Below are 21,908 nucleotides of genomic sequence, written 5' to 3'. Positions count from 1 at the left end.
TTAATTCACTCAGTTCATTGGTGAACAAGGGGGTTCATCCTCCCAAGTCTCATTACCAAACAACTTGGCATTCAGCTTCATGATTGCTCCTAGATACTTAGCAACTTACTCTTCAGTGATGTCTTCATCCTCTTAAGAGGAAGAGTATTCATTAGAGCTCATGAATGGCAGAAGAAAGTTCAATGGAATCTCTATGGTCTCTGTATGAGCCTCAGATTCCTTTGGTTCTTCTAAGGGAAACTCCTTTCTGTCCAGAGGACGTTCCATGAGGCTTTTCTCACTGGGACTCACATCCTCTTCACTCTCTTCAGGTTCGGCCATATTGGTCATGGTTATGGCCTTGCATTCTCTCTTGGGGTTTTCTTCTGTATTGCTTGGGAGAGTACTGGGAGGAGTTTCAGTAATTTTCTTACTCAACTGACCCACCTGTGCCTCCAAATTTCTAATGGAGAACCTTGTTTCATTCATGAAACATAGTGTGGTCTTGGATAGATTAGAGACCATGGTTGCCAGGCCAGAATGGCTCTGTTCAGAATTCTCTGTTTGTTGCTGAGAAGATGATGGAAAAAGCTTGCTATTGCTAAACTTATTTCTTTCACCATTATTATTGAAGCTTTGTTGAGGCTTCTGTTGGTCCTTCTATGAAAAATTTAGATGATTTCTCCATGCAGGATTATAGGTGTTTCCATAGGATTCTCCCATGTAATTCACCTCTGCCATTGCAGGATTCTCAGGATCATAAGCTTCTTCTTCAGAAGATGCTTCTTTAGTACTGTTGGATGCAGCTTACAATCCATTCAGACTCTGAGAAATCATATTAACTTGCTGAGTCAATATTTTGTTCTGAGCCAATATAGCATTCAGAGTATCAATTTTAAGAACTCCCTTCTTCTGAGGTGTTCCATTGTTCACAGGATTCCTCTCATAGGTGTACATAAACTGGTTATTTGTAACCATTTCAATGAGTTCCTGAGCTTCTACAGGGGTTTTCAGATGAAGAGATCCTCCTGCAGAATGGTCTAATGACATTTTTGACAACTCAGACAGACCATCATAGAATATACATACGATGCTCCATTCTGGAAGCATGTCAATAGGGCACCTTTTGATCAGTTCCTTATATCTTTCCCAAGCTTCATAGAGGGATTCTCCTTCCTTCTGTCTGAAGGTTTGGATTTCCACTCTAAGTTTGATCATCTTTTGAGGTGGAAAGAATTTGGCCAAAAAAGCACTGACCAGCTTATCCTAAGAGTTCAGGCTATCCTAGGTTGTGAGATGCTTCTTCCATAGAAGTTAGAAGAGGGTGCAATAAAGTCACCAAGCATCTTCCTTGCATCTCCACCATTGTTATTAGGTTCGGCCATGTCTCCCTCTTTTTCAAAAATTTCTGTCAGGTTCTCTCAAGAGAGTTGTGCTTAAGCTTCCCTTTGCTTCCTCTTCAGAGTCCTTTCAGGTTCAGGATCAGCTTCAACAAGAATATTCTTATCCTTGTTCCTGCTCATATAAAAAAGAAGAGAACAGAAAAGAAAATATGAAATCCTCTATGTCACAGTATAGAGATTCCTTATGTGAGTATAAGAAGAGAAGAATAGAAGAAGGAGAAGAGAAAAATTTGAACACAGAGAAGAAGATGTGGTTCGAATTTTAGATGGGAGAGAAGTGTTAGTAGATAAATAAATAAAAGGAGATGTGAGAGGGGGAGAGAATTCGAATTTAATTTAAAATAAAAGGAAAATATTTTTGTTTTTATTTCAAATATTAGTTAGAATTTGAAAATTAAAAAGAGAAATAAAATTAAAATTAAAATTTGAAACAATTAGTTAATTAAAAGAATTTAAAAAAAAGGGTGAGGAGTTTTCGAAAATTAGAGAGAGAAAATTAGTTAGGTAGTTTTGAAAAAGATAAGAATCAAACAAAAAGATGAGATTAATTGAAAAAGATTTGAAAATCAATTTTGAAAAGATAAGAAGTTAAAAAAGATTTTGAAGTTGATTTTGAAAAAGATGTGATTTGAAATTTATTTTGAAAAAAGATTTAAAAAGGAAATTAAAAAGATTTGATTTTTGAAAAATTAAAGTTGATTACTTGACTAACAAGAAACTAAAAGATATGATTCTAAAATTTAAAGATTGAACCTTTCTTAATAGGCAAGTAACAAACTTTAAAATTTTTGAATCAATGACATTAATTGTTAGTAATGAATTTGAAATTATGAAATGAAATTAAGAAAAAGATTTTGAAAATCATTTTTTAAAAAATTTTCGAAAATATTAATAAAAAAGATGAGAAAGATTTGATTTTTGAAAAGGTTTTGAAAAGATAAGATTTTTAAATTGAAAATTTGACTTGACTCATAAGAAATAACTAAATTTTTAAAATTTTTTACTACGTCAACTCAATTTTTTGAAATTTATGAGTGAAAAAAAAGGGAAAGATATTTTTTAATTTTTGAATTTTTAATAAGGAGAGAGAAAAACATAAAAAATGATGCAAAACATGAAAATTTAAGATCGAAATAAAAAATGCATGCAAGAACACTTTGAATGTCAAGATGAACACCAAAAACTTATTTTTAAAAAATTTTAAGAAAAGAAAGACATGTAAGACACCAAACTTAAAAATTTTTAATGTTAAGATACTAATAAATTGAAAATGCATATGAAAAACAAGGAAAGACACAAAACATAAAATTGCAAAGATCAAACAAAGAAGATCATCAAGAACAACTTGAAGATCATGAAGAATAGTTCCATGCAGGTGTTCTTCGAAAATTTAAAGAAAAGTTAAAAAGATGCAATTGACACTAACTTACAATTTGACACTAGACTCAAACAAGAAACACAAAATTTTTTTTTTTTGGTTTTATGATTTTATTAATTTTTTTTTGGATTTTTGAAAATTAATTAGGAAAAGAAAAATAAATAAATTCAAAATTTCTAATAAGAATTCCAGGAATCATGCAATGTTAGTCTAAAACTCCGGTCCAGGAATTAGATATGGCTTACTAGACATGGCCAATGGCCAGCCAAGCTTCGGTCCAAAACACTAGACATGGCCAATGGCCAGCCAAGCTTCGGCATACAAATCAGACATACAACAACTGCTTAGATGAGAGTCCAAGGGCTCTTGCCATGATAAGTGGAAGCCTCAGTCCAAAAATTAGACATGGTTTAACAGCCAGCCAGGCTTCAACAGATCATGATGAAACTCTAGAATTCATTCTTAAAAATTCTGAAGTCATAGAATAATTTATTTTTTTGAAAATTTTTTGAAAACAAAAATAATAAAAACAAAAAGCTTAAAATTAAAATAAAATTACCTAATCTGAGCAACAAGATGAACCATCAGTTGTCCAAACTTGAACAATCCCCGGCAACGGCGCCAAAAACTTGGTGCACGAAATTGTGATCTCAATGGCGCCAAAAACTTGGTACGCACAATTATAATCTCAATTCTTCTTTTAATTTCTTGTTCTTTAAGTTTCAGCAATTTAAATTTCTTGCCGCTTAAGTTTCAGCTAATTTTTATTCTGCACTTTAAATTTCTTAGCAATTTACTTTCTGTCAATCCAATTTCACCCAATTCATCAATATTAGCTTATCTAAAATTTTCACCATACTAAAGTTGCTTAATCCATCAATCCCTGTGGGATCAACCTCACTTTTGTGAGTTTTACTACTTGATGCGACCCAGTACACTTGCCGGTTAGTTTGTGTGGAATCGATTTTCCCTCATCAGCTCCTCAATTTCAACCAGAAAATACCTGAAATTGCTCAAAAATACAAAAACTCATAGTAGAATCCGAAAATGTAAGTTTAGCACTAAAACCTATAAAAACTTAATAAAAACTAAATAAAAACTTCTAAAAACTATATGAAAGTGATACCAAAAAGCGTATAAAATATCCACTCATCACAACACCAAACTTAAACCGTTGCCTGTCCCCAAGAAACTAAAAACAAAGTAGGATAAAAAAAGAAAATTAAGATACAATAAATTTCTAAGTTTCAAATGAAGCTTAATTAAAATCAGATGAGCGGGACTTAGTAGCTTTTTGCTTCTGAATAGTTTTGGCATCTCACTATACATTGAAATTCAGAGATGTTGGCATCTTTTAGGAACTTAGAATCTAGATGATATTATTGACTCTCCTTGTTACGCTTATTTTGATTCTTGAACACAGCTTTCTGAGTCTTGGCCGTGACCCTAAGCACTCTATTTTTCAGTATTACCACCGGATACATTCATGCCACAGACACGTTAACTGGGTGAACCTTTTCAGATTGTGACTCAGTTTTGCTAGAGTCCCCAGATTGAGGTGTCCAGAGTTCTTAAGTACACTCTTTTGCTTTGGACCACGACTTTAACCGCTCAGTCTCAAGCTTTTCACTTGACACCTTCACGCCACAAGCACATGGTTAGGGACAGCTTGGATTAGCCGCTTAGGCCAGGATTTTATTCATTTGGGTCCTCCTATCCATTGATGATCAAAGCCCTGGGTCTTTTACCCTTACCTTTTGGTTTAAAGAGTTTCTGGCTTTTTCAATCTGCCCTCCTTTTTCTGCATTTTTTGGCAGTAATGGATTTTTCTATTTTATTATTTTTTTTCTTTTCTTTTCTTTTTTGCCATTTTTTCCTTTCTTGCATGCATAGTAATTTTTTTTGAAACATGCTTTTTCTTTTGCTTTTTGTTGCTTTTTCTTGCTTCAAGAATCAATTTTCATATTTTTCAGATTATCAATAATATTTTTCCTTTTTCCTTATCCTTTCAGGAGCTAACATTCTAAAATTACAACTTCAAATATTTACTGTTTATTTCATTTATTCAGAAAACAAAAGCAAATGACACCGCATCAAACTAATTAAAATAATCTTATTTTAAAATTGAAATTCATGCATCTCTCAATTCCTTTCAGATAAATTTTTTTTTATATAAGCAAGGTGAGAGATATATGGAATATTTTACAACTTAAAGTCATTAATGCAAATGATCATGCAACTAGAACAAAAAAACAGATAAAAAGACAGACAGAAAATAGAAAAATAACAGAAAAGGAGTAAAAGAGAACGAATCCACCTGAATGATGGTGGCTAGTGCTCCTTCTTGAGGATCCAATGTAGTACTTGATCTCTTCTATGTCACTCCTTTGTCTTTGTTGAGGCGGCTGCACATGCTTATGTGCATGCTTCCTAGTTTGCTCCATCCTCTTCTTCTATACTTAAGAGTGGTAGAAGTCACAAAGCAAAGCTTTTGCAACACCAAACTTAAAATTTTTGCTCATCCTCGAGCAAATTAGAGTGGAAGAAGGTGGGGTAGGTGGAACTTCTGTGGGACCTCTTAGTCCTGAGAGGCTAGGGAATTCCAGATTTCCTGCTTCTTTGCATTGGCGTTTGAACGCCCAGGGGCTGCTCCCTGGCTGGCATTCAACACCAGCAATGCTCCCCTCTTGGGGCGTTGAACGCCAAGGAGGGCTTCCTCGCTGGTGTTCAACTTTAACACTCCACTTGGAGTGTTCTGTCTTCACTTCTATGAAATCTGTCTCTTGACTGGTGCACATGATCATGACTCTGACAATTGAAAGGAAAAACAAAAAGAAAATAAATGGTTGAGTAAAGTTGGGTTGCCTCCCAACAAGCGCTCTTTTAAAGTCACTAGCTTGACCTTCAGCTCCTTAAGGAGGTGAGTAAGGGCTCAGATTTTTGCCCCTTACAGTGAATTTTCTTCTTGTCCTCTCATGAATGAGCTCTACATGCTCTAGAGATAGGACACGGCTCACTGTATGTGTCAGGACTGGATTCTTAGTGAAGACAACACTCATGCCAGGTGAGAGGCTTTCAGTTGGTACTTTCTTGTCCTTCCAGCCTTTATGTACTCTCTTTTTAGTACCTTTGTGCTCGGAGCTTGTTAAGGGCTACCCAACATCAAACCTAAAATTGATGTCTGGGGGCTCTGCAGAGCTCTGCATAAAAAGAGAGGGTTTGCACACTAGGTGTTGCACTGTTATCTCTCTTTTAGAGGGAGAATTGGGATGAGGCATCTTGAATAAGATGTGATCCTCCCCTAACTTTAGGGTTAGTTCTCCTTTAGCCACATCAATGATAGTATTAGCTGTGGCTAGGAAAGGTCTTCCAAGGATGATACAGTCATCCTCATCCTCTCTTATGTCCAAGACAATGAAGTTTGTAGGGATGTAGTGGTTTTCAACTTTAACCAAGACATCCTCCACTAAGCCATATGGCTTTTTCATGGTCTTATCTGCCATCGTAGTTTGTACCTCAAGGATTCCCAGCTTCTCTATTAGAGAGAGTGGCATGAGGTTGATGCTTGACCCTAGGTCACATAGAGCCTTTTCAAAGGTCATAGTGCCTATGGTGTAAGGAATCAGAAAGCATCCAGAGTCTAGAAGCTTCTGAGGTAGCTCTTGCTGAACCAAAGCATGGAGTTTTTTGGTAAGCCGTGAAAGTTCTTCCTCCAGAGGCTTTGTACCAAAGAGCTTGGCATTCAGCTTCATTAGAGCTCCTAGGAAATGAGCAACTTGCTCTTCCCTAGTGTCTTCATCCTCACTCGAGGATGAGTAGTCATCAGAACTTATGCACTGCAGAAGTGCATTCAAAGGAACCTCTATAGTCTTTATGGTTTCCTTTGGTTCTGGGCTAGAGGGATCTTGAGTGGGCTTTAAGCACTCAGAGGGTGTGCTTTGACTGGAATGCAACGCCAGCTTTGTTAGCTTAGTAGGTGTTGAATGCCCTTGCTGTCCACCTTGACTAGCATTAAACGCTAGTCCCTCTAGCATTTTGGGCGTTGAACGCCCAGCAGGGATGTCCTTGCTGGCGTTCAACGCCAGCTTCCCTAGGCTGGTGGGCGTTGAACGCCCAGTGAAGGCTTTTTCACTGGCATTTAATGCTTTCCCATTCTCCTCCAATTCGGCCTCAACCTCCATGGTTATGGCCTTGCACTCTTCTCTAGGATTAACCTCAGTATTACTGGAAAGAGTGTCAGGAGGGGTCTCAGGGATCCTCTTGCTCAATTGACCAACTTGTACCTCCAAATTTCTAATGGAGGATCTTGTTTCATTAATGAAACTGTGGGTGGTCTTAGTGAGGCTGGAGACTAGAGTGGCTAAGTTAGAAAGGTTCTTCTTAGAGGTTTCCATATTCCCTTAAGAAGATGGAAATGGTGGTCTGTTGTTGAACCTATTCTGGTTCTTACCACCTTGATTGAAACCTTGCAGAGGTTTCTATTGATCCTTCCATGAGAGGTTAGGATGGTTCCTCCATGAAGGGTTGTAAGGGTTTCCATAGGCTTCTCCCATGTAATTCACCTCCTCCATGATGGGTTGATCAGGATCATAAGCTTCTTCTTCAAGAGAAGCTTCCTGATTACTGCCACCTGCAGTTTACATCCCAGTGAGATGTTGAAGATCATGATGACCTGTTGGGTCAGGATCTTATTCTGAGCCAGAATGGCATTCAGAGTCTCATCTTCATAAACTCCTTTCTTCTGAGAGGTTCCATGATTTACAGGATTCCTCTCAGAGGTGTACATGAATTGGTTGTTCATAACCATCTCAATGAGTTCTCTGGCTTCTACATGCATTTTCTTTAAGTAGAGGGATCCACCTGTAGAGCTATCCAAGGAAATCTTGGATATCTCAGATAAGCCATTATAGAACACGCCTATGAGGGACCACTGTGAGAGCATGTCAGGAGGACATCTCCTGATCAGTTGCTTGTATCTTTCCCAAGCTTCATTGAGGGATTCACCTTCTCTTTGTCTGAAGGTTTGAACTTCCACTCTAATCTTACTCATCCTTTGAGGAGGAAAGAATTTAGCAAGAAAAGCATTTACTAGCTTTTCCCAAGAGTCAAGACTCTATCTTGGTTGGGCATCCACTACAAGAAAATGGAACATTTGTAACAAAAAATTTATATCAAATTTAAAATTATTACAAAAAAATAGTATTTTGTAATAATAATATGTGATTGTTACAAAAGAATAATGTTTTGTAACAACATTACAAGTTGTTGCAAAACATGATAATATTTTGTAACAATGTTTTATTTTGTTACAAATTATGTTAGTTTTTGTAACGAGATGGTGTTTTGTTACAAAATATTACAATATTTTGTAACAAAAAAGAAAAGAAGTTGCAAAAATTCAAAATATTTTGTAACAAATTTTGTTTTTTGTTTCACAAACTCCAATTGTTTTGTAACAAAAAATTAATTTGTCACAAAATTCAATATTGTTTGTAACAAGTTAATTATTTGTCACCAAATATAAATATATTGTATAACATTTTTCTTTCAAAATATTAAACACTTTAAGAGTAAAAAAAATTGTGTATATAATTTTTTCAAAATAATTGTATTTTGTAACATCTCGCATTTTTGAAATCTAAATATGAATAAATTGTGATTTTTTCTTATTAAGTTTAAACTTTATAATTTTAGAAATTATTTTATTAGAAGTAATTAAAGAGATTCGTTGATAAATTTATTTTGAATCAATTAATATTTTTAGGTAATTTTATTATAATTGAATATTTTGCATAATTTTAGTAATTGAAAAAAAATAAAAAAGATTTGTATACTTTAATTTAAGTAATTCCTATTATAAATAAATTGATAAATAAAATTATATGTGTTTCAAAATTAATTTTTATAGTAACATATTTGAATCCTAAATTATTATTTTATCATAAATATTTTGTAAAATTATTATATTACTCGTATATATTTTACCCTAATTCTAGAATTACCAAATAAAATCCTAATTTCGCTAAATTTCTAAATTTATACCCTCCTAAATTAAAACACAACGCACACACATACTTTCAGAAAGAAAGCGGAAAATGGAGAAGGAAGGAAAGGGAGTTCTTGAGGGAACTTGAAAAACAGAGGATGAGAGATTGAGGGAGAACGGGACGCAGAGGGAAGAGGAGAAGAGGGAGATGGTGCCGGTGGGTATCCTTACCACCGTCACCATCGTTATCGCACGAGAGAAAGAGAGCCCGCCTTCGAGAGAGAAAAGGAGATGCTGTCTGCGCTGCTGCCTCCATCGCGACCGATCCGCCGCTGCTACTGCTAGGGTTCGTTGCCGCCACCTCTGCCACCGCCGACGAGCCCGAAGAGAGAGACAGGAGTTCGCAAAGAAGAGAGATGTGACAGGGAAGATAGGGGCTCGTATTGCTACGCCGTTGCCAGAGACGGAGGTTCTTGTCGATCTGCACACTGCTGTTGCCATCGGAAACCACTGCTGAAGCCACAATGCCATGGTAGTTGCTACTGGAGCTATACGCTACTGCCGTTGAGGTCAGTGATGGAGGTGTTGTTGTAGACTCTATTTCGGTTTAGGTCCTTCACTCCTTTTACTTGTTCTACTTCCACTTTTACTTTATGGTCATCTTATTTCTGCTACCTTGTCTCCATTCTATTCTTTGTCAGTTACCAAAATTTCGAAATATTATTGTTGCTGTCGGAGAGGGCTGTCAGGGTTGCCATTCTACTTCTAATGTCACTGCCACTGCTACTGCTAGAAGAGTGAAGAGTCATCGGAAATCCTACTGCTGTTGTTGAGTTCATTATTAAAGCGACATCGAGATAGGGGGTTTAACTTAAATGACTTTAATTTTAGAATGCCCATAAAGTTTATTGAATGACTGCAAATAGGTTTAATTTTTATGAGTAATTGATTGGTTATGTGGATATTGAATTGTGGCTGAAAATGTGATTGGAATGGTTGAGATTGTAATTTGGAATTGTTGATTTAGTGTTTGATTGATTATGTGGATTGTGAATTATTTGACAAATAATTGTTGTGAATGCTGAATTTGATGGATTGTATTGGTTGATTACTGCTGAGCTGGTTAATAAATATATTGTAATGGTGGTGGAATTGATTGATGATTGCTTTGAGATTTGATTTTGAGAGGGACTAAAGGGGTTGAATTTTGAAACACTAAACTACTTGTTGAAAATCTGAGTTTTGAAATGAAACGGTAACTTTGAAAGTGAACCAGCAACTTAATAAAGATTGGAATGATATGAGATTAAGAGATAAGCAAACTACAACAAATATAGTTATTAATATTCAATTTTGAAAGTTTTGTATTAACTGGAGAATTAGTTATAATTTTTTAAAGTTGAATTATAAAATCTAATTTTCAGCTTTACTTTTAAATGAAATCAGAATCTTTGAAAAGTAATAACTAATTCTGTAGTGATTGGAATTGCTTGAGACTACGTCTGGATTAAACTTGGGAATATATGGAGCTGGACTGAAAAATTTGAGGTCTTTTCGTTAAATACACAATTTATGGCAAATTTTTAAAGTTGAGTCATCAAATCTGTCCTACAGCAGAAGAGTTCAAACAGGGCAGCAACTTGTTTGTCTTGCTGTGGCTCCTCCGAGCTAAGTTTTAGAGCAAAACCAATTTTGTTTTAAAATTTGATTAATTTGGTTTATTGCTCTAAAATTTCAGAATTTTAGGAGTTAAGGATTGCGAGTTGTGAATTTTTGAAAATTGGTGATCAAAGCTGGAAAGAATCAGTTTTCAGCAAAATATGTATGAACTTCCAATGGTTGCAACTCTTAAAATTGAACAGCGATTGAGTTGCAACCAAGGTACACTTGTTGCCAGATAAGTTAGGAATCTCCAAACTAAATTTTAGCCTAATTTAGGTTATATAGTAAAAGTTGTACAAGTTCAAAGATACTAAGCTCGTTGGTTTCTAAACAAATTGATGTAACATTACTAACCTTTTTCTTTTACTATTGAATGGAAGTTAAATTTTATCTTCATTTTTAAATCACAAATTGGATTGTGCAGGATGATATTAGCTGTATGATCAATGAATCCTATGATTTAGAAAATCCTCTCACTCCAAATGAAACTTTTTTACTTTTGAGAGGTGAAAAAAGTGGTGCAAGTTATGGGATAAAGGCTTCAAAATCTAAGTTAAGGATTCAAGCAAAACTTCAAGAGGTAATACAAGACCGTGAGGAGCTAACAAAGGAAATAGATGTGCTCAAAGAAAACTTGAAGAGCAACGAATACGGCAAGAGAAAGAATTAGCTCAAATGAAAGCTCAATTGGAAGCTCAACAAGCCGTTGTGAACTCTTTCATAGCGCGCTTTGACAATGAAAGAAACTAGACCCTAAAGATACTCCTAAAATTGCTTATGGTTTTAATACATTTTCCTAGATGATTCTTATATTATTAGTATAGTTTAATTTGTATATGGATCTATTTATGACATTTTACTTGTGTCATGATTGAGAAATGACAAATGTCCTATTATTTGGATTGATAAATTTAGTTGTGTATTGGCTGAGAAGTAAGTTGTAAATTGGTTGTTTTTGTTAGAACCGTAGACGGTGGAAATATCCAAGTTTTAGGGTAGGTTCTGCCAAAATTTTTCTAAACATTTTGAATAAAACTTAATGGAAAAAATTATAATTAGTGTTATATCTTGTTTCTAATTTTTTGTTTTGGTTTTTCTTATTTACAGGAGTACTGAAATGGTGACCACATGCTACCTTGAGGGCTCAAGAATATTTTGATTCATAGAGACACTAATCTATGTTATAACTTTTAACTTTTGGTTGAACTTATACAAGACATATAACTTGTAGAACTAATCAATGTACTCATTAAGGTTATTTTATTTTAAAATAATTTTAGCTAAATGAGGCATGTTTAAAATATGTATGTTTTTGCATATTATATAAATGTAGACTTGTTTATTGAAATAGCTAATAGATTAGTTAATTAAAAAAATAATTTAGTAAATTAGGCATGCAATTTGTATTAAAAAAATTGTTACAAATTAATTATTTGAAAAAAAAACGTTACAAAATCAAGTTACATTTTGTAACAAAATTTTATGATAGGAAAAAATAAATTGTCACCGAAAATACCTTGAAGATCAAAATTTGTTACCACTTTTGTAACGACTTTTGGTTTTTTGTATCATAAAATTTGTTACAAAATATCACTTTAAATTGTAACAGTTCCATTTTTTATTACAAAAACTTTTTGTAACAGGACATACTGCAACAGCCCCTTTTTTTGTTACAAAATCCTTTTGTTTCAAAATTTCAATTTTTTGTAACAATTTTTTTTGTTACAAATATTGCTTTTTCTTGTAGTGATGCAAGTAAAACTTTGCTCTGTCTCTTAAAGCGAAGGGGAAAAGCATTAGCTTATAGACTTCAGGATCAACTCCTTTAGACTTTACAATATCACAGATATGTAAGAATTATGCTAAGAACTAATATGGATCTTCCATTGGAAGTCTATGAAATTTGCAGTTCTGCTGCAGAAGAGAGACTAACTGAGGCTTAAGCTCAAAATTGTTAGCCCAATGGCAGGTACAGCAATACTTCTGCCATAAATGTCAGAGGTCAGCATGGTGAAGTCACCAAGGACCTTTCTAGGCTCCTTTTGTGGTTCGTCCATGTCCTCCAATTCTTGTTCAAAACTTTCTGAAAGGTCTCCTCCGGAGTGTTGTGCTTTAGCTAGTTGTAAACGCCTTCTTAGAGTCTTTTCAAGTGCAGGATCAGGAGTCAAAAGGGGTTCTTTATCCCTTTTCCTGGTCATAATCAAGAATCCAAAAAAAAAAGAATAGAAAGAGACTACCAATAGACAAGAAGCTTCTCCTTAAAGTCAGAAGTAGAGAGAGAAGAAGAAGATAAAAAAACAAAAATAAAAAATAAATAAAAGAAGTAAAGGAAAAAATACTTTGGAAATAGTAGATAAGAGTAAATAAAAGAAAATAGAATAAAAAGCTTTTTGTACCACTTGAATAAAAGAGCTTCTAGTGAAATATGAAGAAAGACAATAAAAAAGAAGATAGAAGAAGAGAGAGAAGTAAATTAAAATATTTTTATTTTTATTTATTTATTTAATTTATTTTCAAAAAATAGTTTAATTAATTTAAAAAGAATTTGAAATTTAAATGTCAAATTTTTGAAAAATAGAAGAGAGAGAAGAGAGAGAATTTTTGAAAATAGAGAGAGAAGAGAGTTAGTTAGGTAGTTTTGCAAAAGAAGAGAGAGAAAAAGAGAAGTGGTTTTCGAAAATTTGAGAGGGAAAAGTTAGTTAGGTAGTTTTGAAAAAGATGAGAGAGAAGATAAGATATTAATTAAGAAAATATAAAAATAAAAAATAAAAATAAAAGATAAGATAAGGAAAGATTTGAAATTGAAATTTGAAATTTTAGAAAAAGATAAGATAAAATTTTCAAAAGTTTTGAAAAGGATATGATTTAAAAATTAGAAGTTAGAAAAGATAAGAAACAAAAAGATAAGAATAGAAAATTGATTTTGAAAAAGATTTATTTTTTTTAATAAAAAAATTTGAAATTTGAAAGAGATAAGATAAGATTTTTTAAAATTTGAAAAATATATGAAAAAGATAAGATTTTTGAAAAAGATAAGATTTTTTGAAAAAAATAAAATTTTTAATTTTGAAAAATTTGATTTTTGAAAACTTGACAACTAAGATAACATAAGATAAAATTTTAAAAATGAAAATCTGAATTTTTATGAATATTTTCGAAAATTATGGTTAGGAATTAGTTAGAAAAGATATTTTTTTGATTTTTGAATCTATGTTAAAAGAGAAAAACATAAAAAAGACACAAGACTTAAAACTTTTAGATCTAGAGCCCCTTTATTTTCAAAAATTTGGAGAGAAACACAAAGGGATACCAAACATAAAAATTTTAAGATTAAGACACACACAAGACTCAAGAATACTTTGAAGATGAACAAGATCACGAAGAACAAAATTTAAAGACTCAAAGAACACAAGAACACAAAAAGAACACCAAACTTAAAATTTTTAGAAAACTAAAACAAGATTTTCGAAAATTGAAAGAAAAATAAAAAGAAAACATCAAACTTCGAAACTTGACACAAGATTTAACTAAAGAAAAATATTTTTGAAAAATTTTTAGAAAATAGGACTCAAGAACACGAAATTACCAAGAACATAGACACATTCAAAAAATGCATGGATTAAACATAGAAAAGAAAAATATTTTTGAAAAACTTTGTAGAATTTTCGAAAATTTGAAAAAGAAGAAAATAAAAATTAAAGACTCAAAGACCTAAACCAAGAACAAAAATTGAACAAAGAAATTAAAATATCTTGAAAAAATTTCTAGATTTTTTGAAAATTAAGAAGAAGAAAGTAAAAAATAAAATACTCACCAAAACAAAGTAAAAATAAAAGAAAATTACCTGATCAAGGGAGCAAGACAATCCGGCAGTTTGTCCAAACTCAACAATCCTCGGCAACGGCACCAAAAACTTGGTGCGCATGTATGCAAAACCCACACTTTTTCGTACAACAGTAGCAGTACCAGCAAGTGCATTGGGTCGTCCAAGTAATACCTGGGCGAGTGAGGGTCGATCCCACGAGGATTGTGGCTTGAAGCAAGCTTGTGGTTGTCTTGTGGGTCTTAGTCTGGCAGAATCAGAAGGAGTTGAACAATATTATGTAAACCTTGAATGATTATATGTCATAAATGTTTGGATATATTGAAAGGAATAAGCGATAGGATTAGATTGAGAAATGAGAGTCGAAGTTGCTTTGTCTTTCTGAAGTAACTCTAGTACTATCATCTTTTTCGCTTGTGGATGTTCTTCTTCTATGGCAGGCTGTAAGTGATCAAAACCACGCCAATGGTCTTTGATCTCCTCTGCTGCAGAATGAACACCAGGGCCCTTGCTATTCAATCCAATGGAGGGTGAAGCGCATAGCAATCCATTCTCTTGGCGATCCTACTCAAAACTCCACAGATAAGGTAGAATCTTTCGGATCAGAGAACGCTGCTTCTTGGATCTAGCCTATACCACGGAGACCTTAATCTCCACGGAGATCGGCTGAACTGATGTCTCGAGAAGTCCCCAACAAAATCGTGGATTAATCGTCCGAGAGACGTAAATCCATAGCTGTTGATTCGTGCTTTCTGGCCAAGTATTCACATGAACCCAGGTAGACGCGGGTGTTTGTTAGGCACGTTCGTCTTAATGTGATGAACAGAGCCAATTTGTCAGATCGTCCTGTTCATCACGATGAGGATCGGGATACACATCTTAGAGATAGATCAGACACGGATCGAAGAAGAAATAGTACTTTAATTAATTCATAGGACTCAGCATGGCTCCTCCCTTCAACCTAGGAGGTTTAGAAACTCATACTGAAAATAAAAACAATGGTGGAAAATAACGGCAGACCTCTCTTGACAGGAGGTCTCCCCTAATGGGAACTCTAAAGTTGAAGAAGATGATTGTAAAGATGATTAAATTACATGAATCTAATCCCTTAAATAGATGACTAATAGTGTAAAACAATCTAATTAGTGCTAAAATCTACTTCTGGGGCCGACTTGGTGAGTATTTGGGCTGAGCTTTGGTGAGATCCACATGCTCTGAGGCTCCTTAGGCATGGAATGCCAGCTAGGGAGTCCTCTCTGGGCCTTTGGACGCTGGGCTCTGAACGCAGGAAGCTGGCGTTGGACGCCAGTTCTGGGCCTTCTAATCCGAAGCAAAGTATGAACTATTATATATTGATGGAACGCTTTGGAAGTAAGCTTTCCATAGCCGTTAAGAGCGCTCCATTTGGACTTTTTTAGCTCCAGAAAAGCTCTTTCGAATGCAAGCAGGTCAGATTTGGACAGCATCTGCAGTGCTTTCTCTGTCTCTGAATCAGACTACTGTTCAAACTCCTCAATATCAGCCAGAAAATACCTGAAATTGCTCAAAAATAGAAAAACTCATATTAGAATCCAAAAATGTGAATTTAACACTAAAACCTATAAAAACTTAATAAAAACTAAATAAAAACTTCTAAAAACTATATGAAAGTGATGCCAAAAGGCGTATAAAATATCTGCTCATCAGTACACACAAAAGAGGTTTTATTTTTATTTTTATTTTATTTATTTATTTATTTTTATTTTATTAGTTTTTTTTAAAGATGAAAAGGATCATGTGTGCATGTGCACATGGGCGTGTGCGTACGCACAATGGTGAAAAAGGATGGGATGCGCATGCACAAGAGTGTGCGAGCGCTCCCAACAGAGGGGTTGCAAACGAGTGTGCGTACGCAAAAATAGCAAAATTTAGGAAAAGTGTGCGTACGCACAGGAGTGTGCGAACGTATAGTGCCCTGTTTCTCCAAAAATTTTAAAATCACTACGGCACCAACCATGTTATGCAACAAGAGTTTTCACCCTCAAAATATGCATCACTTCACAAACACATGATCCATACAAAAATTAACCTAACTAAACTCAAATTAAACTAATCCTAAGCTAGGTAAGACAAGCAAAAATTCAATAAACCAAGACTATAAACAAAGAAAAAGGTTAGAAAGATGTTACCATGGTGGGGTGTCTCCCACTTAGCACTTTGGTTTATTGTCCTTAAGTTGTACATTTTGAAGAGCTCACATCAAGGAGGCTTGTACTTCCATTCCTCCTTGATTCTCCACCCATGCTTGGTCTTCATTTGTCCTCTGGAGTCCCACAATTTGTTTGTTGACACCCTTCCTTGTTGATCTTCAAGATTCCAATGGGGTGACTAACTCCGTAAATTCCCATCAAGGCTCCAAATCCTCCTTTGAAAACCATTCAATTATGCCTTGCACCATCTGCAGAACTCAAATCTTGAGGGGTCAATGATAAACCATTATTTTATGGTTTATCTTGTGCTAAACTGAGTGGTTTTTATCAATTTTTTGCACACTTATTCATACAATTTGCATGGTTTTACAAATCCTTCCCAATTTTGTTCTATGATTAAAAACTTGCTTCCTAAGCATCTAAATTATCAATTTTTAATGTCCTTTTATACCATTCAATGCCGTGATCTATGTGTTAAGTGTTTTCAGGCTATATAGGGCAAGAATGGCTTATAGGATGGAGAGGAAGCTTGCAAAAATTAAAGGAACACAAGAAACAAAGGAGATGACCAGCGAAGATCAACGTGCACGCCTGGCTCATGCGTGCACATGACTTGAACCTTTTCACAGCGACGCGTACGTGTGACCTGCACCACGTGCAGAAATTGCAGAAAACGCTGGGGGCAATTTTGGGCTGGTTTTGGACCTAGTTTTCTGCCCAGAAACACAGACTAGAACCAGGGGACAAGTAGAGACTCAAGACACATTCACTTTTACACAATTTTAGTTTTAGTTTTGAATATGAGAGAGAAAACTACTACTTCCTCTAGGGTTCTTCACATTCATAGATTTTCTAGTTTGCTTTTGATTTGGGTATTGAGTAGAGTTACTACCTCCATTTGAAGTCTTTGCCATTACAGTTTTCTTTCTTATTTCCTTACTCTTTTATTTTCCATTCAGTTTATTCAGAGTTACATATGGATATCTTTGATTTTGGAAAGAATTAATGCAAAGAATTATTTTTACCTTTAATTAATTTCTGTTATTACTTTATTTGAATTACCATGTCTTCTTTTCATTCCATTTATATGTTTATGAAAATGACATTCATGTCAATGGAGTAGATTCCCAACTTGACTTGGGAGTTGTTTAATAGGAGACCCTTGAGTTGGAATACTCAAGTGTTAATTGGTAATTGGAAGTTGTTAGCTGGCTCTCTAGTCACTAACGCTATTCCTTCCATAGGAGAGGATTAGGACTTGTGAATTGGAGTTGGTTCAGTTACTTGACTTTCCTTTATTCGGTAAGGGATAACTAAGTAGAAACAACAACCTCTCACCATTACTCTTGGGAAAATTCAACAAGGATAGAACTTCCAATTAATCTTCTCCCAGTCAAGGCTTTTTATTTTAATTACATAAAACCTCTCGTTAATTTCCATTGCTTTAATTTATAATCATTTATTTTTCCATTCTCCAACTCTAAAATTTCTCAGAAAATTGCTGACCAATAAATTGCACTCTTTTGTCAACTCGTTGGGAGACGACCTGGAAATTTTACTCCCAGTATTTTATTCTTAAATTGTGACAACTCTGTTTAAATTGATAAGCAGAATTTTCATCGGTTAAGAACTGTACTTGCAACGTTGTTCTTATTATAAATTCTTAATCGGCAATTTTCGTCCCGTTAATTTTTGGCGCCGTTGCCGGGGAGTTGCAACAGTGTGCTAAATTATTGGTTGGTGTAAATATTTTTAAATTTACATATTTGCATATTTTATTTTATTTTATTACCATGAGCTGTATGTTTCTTTCATTGAATGACGTGTTCACTTCATGATCCGAGCTTAGCCACGTTTGATCCTGAGATCGAAAGAACTATTTCACATATTAGGCGAGCTCGACGTCGGTTAGCCTCTGAGGGTGGTGAAGTAGTTACTACCAATTCACCTGTCTTATCTGAGGGCGAATCTGAAGTGCCATTTGAGGAAGAAACAAGCTCCTCTTCTACTGATTCTGTTGATTTATGCGCAGGTAATATGACGGAGCCCAGAAGGATTACTCTCCAAGAAGCAGGAGTTCCAGACTTTACACTGCAGCCATATCAAGTGCGTCATCCAAATCTGGCTACAGATTTTAAACTGAAGACTGCGCTAATCAATCTACTGCCTAAGTTTCATGGCTTACCTGCTCAAGAGCCTATCAAGCACCTCAGAAATTTTCAGACAGCCTGGTCAACTACTAGGCGTCATGGTACAGATGAGACTACTATTTGTCTATATGACTTCCCGTTTTCTCTTGAGGGAAAGGCAAGGGAGTGATTTTACACTTAACCTGAAGAAGTTGTTACTAATTGGGATCTGCTCAGAAGGAAATTCTTGGACAAATACTTTCCAGTTGAAGTTACAGATAGACTGAAAAAAAAACTTCCTGCATTATCCAAGGCAAATTAGAGACTCTTTACAAGTATTGGGAACGCTTCAGGAATCTCCTAGACTCATGTCCCCACCACAAGATTGACCAGTTGGTGTTGATTAGCTATTTCACACAAGGCATGAAGCCTCAAGACAAGACTATATTAGATGCTGCGAGTAATGGCTCTCTGACTAAGTATAAGACGGCGAGAGAAGCGTGGCAACTGATCACCGATCTAGCTGAGTCTACCTAGAATGCAAGGCACAGGAACAATCATCCCAAAGCTATTGCGGAGGTTTCCTCTAGTAGTGAGACTGCGGCTCTCACACAGACTCTGGGAGAGATGACCAACATACTGAAGCAGCTCCAGCTGAATCAACAGCAATCTCAGCCTCCTCCACAACAACAATGTCAACAGTTGGTCCCTCAGAGAGTGTGTGGAATATGTGCCTGCTATTCCTATTACACTGATGAATGTCCACAACTCCAACAACAAGAAGACAACACCTTGGCGGCTACCAATAACTACTATAACCGTCCAAATCAAGGGAATTATCAACAAGGCGGTAATTATAACCAAGGTGGGAACTATAATCAAGGTTGACAAGACAACTCCAACCAAGGATGGAGAGATAATTCCAACCAAGGATGGAGGGACAACTACAACCAAGGAAGCAAAGACAACGGTGAAAATCAGAGGTGGAACAACAACAATAATCAGCAGAACCGGTATCAACAGAACCCCCCATACCAACAGCAGAACTAAGGCCAGACTTACCGAGCACCTCACCAAAGGCAATCCCAAGCGCCTCATCAGAACAACCAACAGCAAGCCTCTCAAATTACTTACCCCCTTCCTCCTCTAATGATGAGATGCTTCGCTCTATTGCGCAAGGACAAAAAGAGATTCAGAATACAATTACCTCTTCCATAAATGGTCTTAGCTCCATTATACAAGCTCTCATTTCCCGGATGGAATCATTATCTACCCCCAACAATCAACCTTCAAGCTCCAGTGCACTTCCTTCTCAACCTTTACCCAACCCCAAAGGTAGAATTAATGCCATTACTTTGAGGTCCAAAACCACACTGCAAGAAAGGAGTCATGAGGAGCCGAGCTCAAAAGAAGACATTCATGTTGAAGACATTGTTGAGGTAGAGGATGCTGAAGAAGAGGATGAAGTACAAGACATGGTTGAAGAAGAAGCGGTTCAGCCAAGGAATGGAGCACCGAAGGAAGATGAAGTTGCAAGAGAAGCCATTCCTATTCCTTTTCCACACCTTGCTAGGAAACCCAGAAAGCAGATGGAGCTAGACCCCAAGATGGTGGAGATCTTCAAAAAGGTTGAGGTAACTATTCCCCTTTTTTATGCCATTCGCCAGGTACCTAAGTATGCTAAGTTTCTAAAAGATTTATGCATGAATAAAGATAAAATACATGATTTAGAAACTATTCCTCTAGGTAGCTCTATTTCTGCTTTAATGGGTGCTATACTGGAAAAATGTGGTGATCCGGGTCCGTGCATGGTTACTATTACTATATAGGGTGTACAATTTTTTGACTACATGTGTGATTTAGGTGCATGTGTTAGTATTATGCCATTATCTGTATATGATGCCTTGAGGCTCCATCCCTTAAAAAGGTCGGTAGCACGTTTTGTTTTGGCAGATAAGAGCATAATCTCAGTGGTGCGAATTGCTGAGGACGTGCTGGTGAGCATTAAGGGGCTAACATTCCCTATTGACTTCTACATTTTGGAGATGCCCCTAATGACTCAGGAAGACCATCATCCATCCTACTTGGAAGACCATTTTTGAAGACTTCAAGGTTCAAATTGGATGCCTTCTCAGGAACTTACTCTTTTGAGATAGATGGCAGAGCAGTGAGCTTCAACCTGGATGAAGCTATGAAGCACCCTCTGGAAGATCACTCCATTTTCCAGTGCGACATTATTGATGAGACTGTAGCTGCAGTTCACCAAGAAAAAGTAGAAGAGATGCACATGGAGCAAGGTGTAAGTGTGGGGAAGCCCTCTGAACAAGATGAAGACACCATGCCACCTCGAATGGCTCCAGATAATCAAGTGCCTAGCCATGAGCTGAAATTGGAATTGAAGCCCCTTCCACCCCAGCTCAAGTATGCTTACCTTGAGGATCATCAGAAGCTTGATGAGCGGATTTTTGTGTGGTTTAGATTTTCACAAATGAAATCTTGTTGCAAGTATAGTTTCTAAACCAACAAACAATCCTCACATCAAATAAAATATGGTTGTCACTAGTTCAACCCCAATAAAAATAACTGAAATATTCAAACCTCAGGTCGTTCTCCCTAGGAATTGCAATGAAGTGTCTTTTGGGGTTTTTGAGATTAGAAACGAGAAATGTAAATGGCAAAAGAAATAAACTAACAATTAAGGAAGCTCTTGGCAAGGTATGAGAATTAGAAGTCCTATGCTAATTATCATCATCAATTGTGACATGAGAATTGTTCATTGCTCCCACTTAGTAAACCTCTAACTATGAAGGAAAGTCAAGTGGATACAATCAACTTGAGACCACAAGTCCTAGTCTAATCAAAGTGAAAGACTAGCTTCAGTGACATTCAAGTTAATTAGCAACTTCCAATCATCAATCAACAAGAGAGTTTGATAATTCAAGAGTCACCAATTACTCAACCTAAGCCAAAAGGAACAAAAATATAACTCATAACAAGAAGAAGCATTTCAACAAACACCTAGTGGGCAATACAAACAAACAACACATAAATTTCAAGAATTAAGGGAATCTACAACCACAAAAGCAAGAGATCAACAATAGAGAACCAAAGTAATTATGAAACAACAAAGAAATCATGAATTGCATTAAAAGGAAACGTAGATCTACAAGAGAATTCATAGACTACAACTAACAATACAAAAGAAATACAAGAGAAGAAGAATTCTACAACTACAAGAGAACAATTAAAGATGGAAAAGGAAAATTAGAAGAGAAGAAGAAGTAGATCTAGATCTAAGAACTAATAACCCTAATCTAGAGAGAGGAGAGGGCTTCTCTCTCTAGAAACTAACTAAAGCA

At 35.5% G+C, this 21,908-nt stretch overlaps 1 non-coding gene across 1 annotated transcript; it reads left to right on the top strand.

Moving 5' to 3' along the window:
• The first annotated feature begins 1,083 nt into the window (after positions 1–1,083).
• On the top strand, positions 1,084–1,191 carry LOC148581123 (small nucleolar RNA R71). Its single transcript, XR_015899621.1, has one exon. It is a non-coding gene; the product is annotated as a small nucleolar RNA R71 (small nucleolar RNA).
• The last annotated feature ends 20,717 nt before the right edge of the window (positions 1,192–21,908 follow it).

This window comes from Arachis ipaensis, chromosome B10 (genome assembly GCF_059453495.1).
Source record: "Arachis ipaensis isolate K30076 ecotype BB chromosome B10, ASM5945349v1, whole genome shotgun sequence".
NCBI classification, from domain to species: Eukaryota; Viridiplantae; Streptophyta; class Magnoliopsida; order Fabales; family Fabaceae; genus Arachis; species Arachis ipaensis.
This window is presented reverse-complemented; position numbering and strand designations above follow the sequence as displayed.